At 45.1% G+C, this 6,000-nt stretch overlaps 1 protein-coding gene across 1 annotated transcript in view; it reads left to right on the top strand.

The window, feature by feature from the left end:
* PPM1H (protein phosphatase, Mg2+/Mn2+ dependent, 1H) overlaps positions 1-6,000 on the top strand; it is a gene marked incomplete at its 5' end in the record, with an annotated part of 306,969 nt that overhangs the window by 246,647 nt on the left and 54,322 nt on the right. The window lies entirely within an intron of this gene.

Consider the following 6,000-nt stretch of genomic DNA (forward strand, 5'->3'; position numbering starts at 1 on the left):
GATGGCGCTAGTGGTAAAGAACCCGCTTGTCAGTGTTAGGAGATGTAAGAGATGTGGGTTGGATCCCTGAATGGGATGATCCCTTGGAGAAGGGCATGGCAATGCACTCCAGTATTCTTGCCTGAAGAATCCCATGGACAGAAGAGCCTGGCGGGCTGCAGGAGATCAAGGTGAGGAAGTCTAGACTGTTAGCAAGAAAGATATTTTAAACATTTGCCGAAAGTAGAAGCTGGATTCAGAAACAAGTGTAGTCAGAAGGGAGTTCTTAGAAGGGTGGGACCAAGGGGATTGAGGGGCACCTGGCTTGAGAGTGGCAGCAAGGGAGTGTCAGCAGAGGTGACTTAGGGTGCAAAAGGGTATGAACATCAGGGGAGAGGGATCCTCTTGACGTGGTCCAGGTGCTCATGAGGAGCAGTGAACGTCAACAGAAAGTAGGTACAAGTTGTAAAGTCAGGACTCCAGAAGTACCAACAAAACAGAGACAGTTGCTGGCATAACAGCAGGGGAAGGGGCGAGTAAGCTTTGTGTGAACCTGAACTGCAGTCCTTGGGAAAGCGGAAAGAGGAAAGAGTATGTTAGCAGGAGGAGAGGTGGAGCGAGAACCTGGAAGGGTTGGGCTGGAGAGAGAGCAGTCAGTGCCTCTCTCTGGCTTAACAGTAAGACCAGGTTGAAGGGTTGGTATCTAGGGGAGGTGGTATGATCTGGGGAACAACCTGGACTTACTAGTAAGTCAACTCAGTTAGCAGTTTTCAACCATTTGATGGCATTTCCTGGATGGCTGGTCATGGCAATAGTGTACATGGATGTATTTTGACTTTGTAAGAAATTTGATGGTTTCTTCTCTTAGTCTTTGAACAAGATGGAGAAATGCTGTGTGGACAGTAGTTCAGCTGTTTCATAGATGTCCTGAGAGCTATACCCAGAGTCCAAACTCATGAGGACATTGTCTCAGTAGATCAGTGTTTCCGCCTCCCCCTGCCATACCACCCACTAATTTTTTAAAACCACTTTTTAAAATACTTATTTATTTATTTGGCTGCACCGGGTCTTAGTTGTGGCACATGGGATCTTCCATCTTTGTTGCAACATGGGGATTTTTTTGTTGTTGTGAGATCTAGTTTCCTGACCAGGGATTGAACCCAAGCCCCCTGCACTGGGAACATGGAGTCTGAGCCACTGGATCACAAGGGAAGTCCCACCACCCACTCATTTAAACATGAATATTCTCATCTGCCCTCTACTATTGAGTCTGTCTTTGTGTGTTTCCACCAGACAAGAACGTGATTTTTCAGATTGTACTTACTTTCATCCATTTGCCTTCAAGAAATGTCGATACCCTTTGTCTGGTTAGCTTGACCTGGAGGAAGGTCTCTAAATGGCTTGATTCTGCTTAGCTTTTTTTTTTTTTTCAGTGACCCAGATAAAGATGGCAGAGCTGGTTATCAGCTTTAATGTGATATAGCATAGAAGGGGGCTTTCCAGGTGGTGCTAGTGGTAAAGAACCCACCTGCCAATACAAGCTAGACATAAGACATGCAGGTTCTACCCTTGGGTTGGGAAGATCCCCTGGAGAAGGGAATGGCAACCCACCCCAGTATTCTTGCCTGGAGAATCCCATGGACAGCGGAGTCTGGGGCTACAGTTTATCGGATCGCACAGAGTCAGACGCAACTGAAGCTACTTCACACAGCATGGAAGCATAGAAAGAGAGCTGATTTTTTGGGATGAAAGGATATGTGTTCAAACATCTCTCAGTGGATTGGAACAGTGGACCAAAATAGCATGATAAAATTAATAAGGGCAATGGGGTTTTCCATTCAGAATAAAATATTCATTGTATAAGTATAAACTAAAGGAAGACAATGAGTCAAAAACCCTTCTTGGGTCTTTTTTCTTGTGGACTGACTGGGGTTGGGTTTTGTTTGTTTGTTTTTACTCACAGTTGCAATACACGACCCTAAGCCACACAGACGTGTATACACAGACACATAGTACAAATACAAGCCACAATAATTTTAAAAAGGGCAAGGTCTAGGGACTTCTCTGGTGGTCCATTGGTTAAGACTCAGTGCTTCCACTGGACCGCTCTGGGGGCACAGGTTCAATCCCTGGTCGGGGAACTAAGATCCTGCATACTGAGTGACGTGGCCAAAAAATAAAACGAGTGCATGGTCTAAATCAAAGAAGTAACCATTTCATTCCTTTGTGGACTAGATTTCAAGTGTTTTCAGTTCTGAGTGCCATTTTTTTAGGACGATGACAGGGAGATGACAAATCCTACAGTATTCAGTGCTTAGTCCTGTTGACTCTTTGCAACCCCATGAACTGTAGCCCACCAGGCTCCTTTGTCCATCAGATTTTTTCACTCAAGAATACTGGACTGGGTTGTCATTTCCTCCTCCAAGGGATCTTCCAGACCCAGGGATTGAACCCATGTCTCTTGCGTCTCCTGCATTGGTAGGTGGATTCTTTACCATTGCAGCATCTGGGAAGCCCTGGATTCAGTGCTCAGTTAATAAATGTTGGTTGAATGGATGGTAACTTGAGTGGTCAGAGATGGTGTCTCAGGTCCTGGGGATGGACAGTTGGTAATACAAGGAGAAAGGAAACTTTGAGATAGCTCTCTTCAAATATTTGCAGATCTCTTAAGTAGAAGAGAGATTAGACTCCTTTCATGTTTTTCCAGAAGACAGACCAACACACCAATGGGTGACTAGGCCAATTTAGGAAAGAATTTCCCAGGGCTGTTATCCAGTGGCACTACAGAGTTGGTCCTGTAAATCTCCTTAGACAAAGACTGTCCACAGCAGCCCACTTGATGACAGAGGCCAGGACCAGCATGAGGGGTACAGCAGGAGAGATTCCCGCATTTGAGGTTTAGCCAACCCAGCAGCCTTCTAGTCTGTACCGTGGGCTTCCCTGGTGGCTCAGATGGTAAAGAATCTGCCTGAAATGCAGGAGACATGGGTTCAGTCCCTGGATTGGGAAGACCCCCTGGAGAAGGGAATGGCAATCCACTCTAGTATTCTTGCCTGGAGAATTCCATGGACAGAGGAGCCTGAGGGCTGCAGGCCATGGGGTCGCAAACAGTTGGACACACACATAAGATAGATTCCTAATGAGAACCTAGTGTATAGCACAGGAAACTACTCAAAGCCTGCTGATGACCTAAATGGGAAGGAGATTCAAGCAAGAGGGGATATATGTATACGTATAACTGATTCACTTTGCTGTACAGCAGAAACTAACACAGCATTGTAAAGCAACTTTACTCAATTTTTATTTTTTTATTTATTTTTTTAATTAATTTTATTTTATTTTTAAACTTTACATAATTGTATTAGTTTTGCCAAATATCAAAATGAATCCGCCACAGGTATACATGTGTTTTTAAATTTAAAATTGTTTTTTAAAAAATTAAAAGGAACAGAAAACAAAGACAAAGAAGCAGAGGCTAAACCATAAGATTAGAACTTGGGTGGACTTGCTCCTGTGGGTAAGAACCCCAGGACAAGTTTTTGCCTTTGAGAGTGGTGCTGAAACAGATTTCACTGTCCTGGAATTCTCTGCCCTGGGAGAATTCCATTACCTGGGCTTGCAATGCAGTCAAAGGACAGTTTTCTTGCTGCCTTTTCAAGCTTGTTAAGAGCGTTCTCAGCCTGTCTCCACTGAGCTCTAAGTAACCTCCAGTCATTGATCCTAGAGCTGCCGCCCTCTGCCTTGTCTGTAGTTCCAGACTCCTGTGCTTGGATCTCCAGGCCCCAGCCCCTCCCTGAGACTGCCCCCACTGCATCATCTCTGTCTGAACGTGTCTTTTTACTTTTCATGTGGTCCCCAAGTCCCACTTATGCCCACTTCACAGCCTTTCTCAAGTCATTACCTCCCTTTTCCTTGAGCCATATAGTCATTTGCTCAACTGATTTTGAATGTTAGCTAATGACCTTGGTTTCCAATAGTGGTTCTCCACCATGACTGCACATTGGCATCACCAGGGAAGCTTATTAAAAAATTCCTGGTACCTAGGTCTGATCCGCAGAGGTTCAGACTTCATTCCTCTGACCTGAGCACCAGGCTTTTCAAAGCCTTCTCAGGAGATTCCTGCTGCAGCCAAGATGGAGAACCATGGGTCTACAAACTCATTGGATCCCCAAGCTGACTGTAGTCTAATAACAGCTGTATTTGTTCCCCAAGGGACTCATACACCACAGTGTCTTAAATTATATGTGTGAGTATAGAAACATCAAAGTAGCTATTTCCACTTTGTGTTAATTTGGTAGATTTGGGGGAAGGAAATAGTATGGTTCCTTTTTTGAAAACTCAATTCATGGCAGACCTCTGGGCTCACTTGACTGCAGAAGCAGCAACCAGCTTTTATTGAGCTCTCAGCATGTGCCGGGCACTGTGCCGAATACTTCCAAGCTCGTCACATTCATCGGCCCATTTTAATCCTTACCGCACGTTCACAAGTAAGCCCCACTTTTTGGCTTCCCTGATTAATGAGGAAACTAAGGTTCAGAGAGAGACTTACCCACTCGCCCAGGGCTGGGCAGAAAGCAGTGCTAGACTCAAGCCCAGGCACATCCGGTGCCGGAACTTCACTGTTTCTCTACCCCCATGGGAAAGAACTTAACCAAATAACTTGCAGATAAGCAAGATGTGCTGGCTTTAGCTTTGGGGTTGAGCCTTTTTTCAGCTGAGTTGCATTCTTTTGTATATCAAGCACCTCCATAAATTTGATGTCAGATTCACTCTCAAGCTGCCTAGATATATCAAGAGGTATGTCACAAATTATTCAGCTTCCCAGGTGACTCAGCAGTAAAGAATCTTCCTGCAGTGCAGGAGCCACAGGAGATACAGATTCGATTCCTAGGTCAGGAAGATCCCCTGAAGCAGGGCATGGCACCCCACTCCAGTATTCTTGCCTGGAGAATCCCATGGACAGAGAGGCCTGGCAGACTACAGTCTATAGGGTCACAAAGAGTTGGACACGACTGAGGCAACTTAGCACACGCACGCACGTCACAAATTAATTTTTTTCATGCACTCAGGAGACATTAGTTTAGAAAAGCATCTTGCTTCTAGCTTCTAACCTAGCAGAAAATACCCCATCTTTTACTCAGTCTTCCTAATACTTCTCTGAGGAAGTGAATAGGCAATGCTTTCCCCATTTTGCAGAAAGGGGAACTGTATGCCAAATATTAATTATTTACTAAATATTAGTGACAGCTACTACTTATTGAGTACTTACTGAGTATCAGGCTCTGTGCTAGGCTGTTTACATCCTGTGTGGTTATCGTCATTTTGCAGTTGAGATACCAGAGATCCAAAAAGGTGGAGCTACTTGCCCAGCGTTATACAACTTCGTGACTGGATACCTGTTTGCTTGTTTGTTTTTTAAGTTCCTTGTGAGCAAAACTGTTAAAACATGGCCTTTGTTCACTCCTCGCCACGGCCTGGCCAGCCTCTGCTGCGTGAGTGGTGGCATCTGAACAGCCCTGTCTGGCATAAACCACTGAAGCATAAACAGGATTTTCTTTCTGTGTGTCCAATGGCCATCTAATAGCCATCGTGAAACAAAGGATTTTTTTTTTTTTTTTTGCCAACCTTGAATATCACACTGAAGTCAAACGGGCTCTAAATATTCCTTCTCCAGCCATCCCAATACCAGGCTCTTCGGCATAAACAACCCCTGAAGGTGAGAGCTGGCTGTTGGAGCAGTTCCACCACCCGTCCCCCACACCTCCATCTCTGAGCACCACTGCCTCTCATGGTTTCAGCTTAATGACAACCCCGCCACCACGGCTGGGGCCGTTCAGTACTGCAGGGACACTAAATGCTGAGGACAGAAGCCTGTTGCCCCTTCTCACTGCTTGTGAGTAGGCCAGTTCATTTTCTCTCTCTTCAGGCACATAAAGACTTGGTATTTTCTGGTTCGTTGAAATACGTACACACATGCACACAATTCTGTAGGGAGACTGACTCTTTGTACAGAAAGAGATA

This window comes from Bison bison, unplaced genomic scaffold (genome assembly GCF_000754665.1).
Source record: "Bison bison bison isolate TAMUID 2011002044 unplaced genomic scaffold, Bison_UMD1.0 scf7180017864163, whole genome shotgun sequence".
In the NCBI taxonomy this organism is placed as follows: domain Eukaryota; kingdom Metazoa; phylum Chordata; class Mammalia; order Artiodactyla; family Bovidae; genus Bison; species Bison bison.